Raw genomic sequence first — 1,247 nt, 5'->3', positions numbered from 1 at the left:
TGTAGTTTGAGTGAACGTGCTGAACATAAGGGTTGATGCTGAGTCTGAGGCTGACGGGTATTGTGTTTTTTTTTTCTCTCTTGGGTGTCCTGTCATGAATGAATGAAGTCATTGCAATTCGTCCACTTGGGATCATAAACGTCTGTATACAAATTCAAGGGAAAGCGATCCAACAATTGTGAAGATATTTCCGTCAGTTTTTTCCCACAATTTTTGGACCGATGCACCGATGGATGGAAAAAATACTGAAACATTATCGCCCTCTCTGAAGCTCCACCGCCTCTGTCTGGCTAAAGATCACGTGACTTTATGGTTAAAAAGATCACCTGGGCCCCATCTGTGCATGTCCTTGTTATTTAAGTATGTCTCAAGATGTGATAGTCTGCAGTCTCCAGTTATCAGTGAATGAATACATACCTCTCAGAGTGTTTGTTATATTGCAATGGGTTATATCACGTGGTTACTTCTTCTTAATGATTTGTATAGCTGCAGTTTTATTAAGGATCTATTGTATAGATGTATAATTTAATAATAAAAGTGAATATATTGATTAATTCTCTCTTGTAAAATGGCTTGACTTCAACAGCTTTAAACAGTCATGTGTTGCTATCAAGATCATTTCATGGCTCAGGAGCATTTTGATTGCCTCTCAACGGCTCTCAACATGGCGACAGCTGAGCCGGCTGCTCGTAGCTAATGGTGCTAACGGAGCTAACGGAAATAACTACAGCAAACGTGCTAAAAGAGCTAACGGTGTTTACCTGGAGGGGGAACCGGAGGATGGGAGCAGTGCAGAGCGGCGGCCGTGAGCCAACCGGTTGGTCAACCAGTTGGTCAACCAGTTGGTCAACCAGTTGGGCACGGACATGCACATAGCAATTTTTTTTTTTTTCTTCTTCTTCTTTTTTTAGCTCTGAATGTCGTATCTTGCCTCCTTGGAGGTGTTTACGTCTGTGTCTTTTTCCCTGTGGCAGCCCAGCAGTACTTTCAGTCTAAGTACCACATTGTTTGTTTGCCGGTGGGAAGCCGGTGAGGGATTTGCATCCTTACTGGGATTTGGAGCTGGACTGCATGAACCTCCCATGTGGTGCTTCGCTGGCAGGTGAAAATATGCATTGCTTATTTTATTTGACTAAATATAGCTGCAAAAGGGTTGGGAAATCTTAATTTGGAAATATATCTTGCTAGAAAGATTGTAAATTGGCAACAGTTACTCGTTTTTGAAGACTAGACTTTGTCACCATCAT

Source organism: Taurulus bubalis (assembly GCF_910589615.1).
Source record: "Taurulus bubalis genome assembly, chromosome: 1".
Taxonomy (NCBI): domain Eukaryota; kingdom Metazoa; phylum Chordata; class Actinopteri; order Perciformes; family Cottidae; genus Taurulus; species Taurulus bubalis.
Note: the sequence above shows the minus strand (reverse complement) of the source record.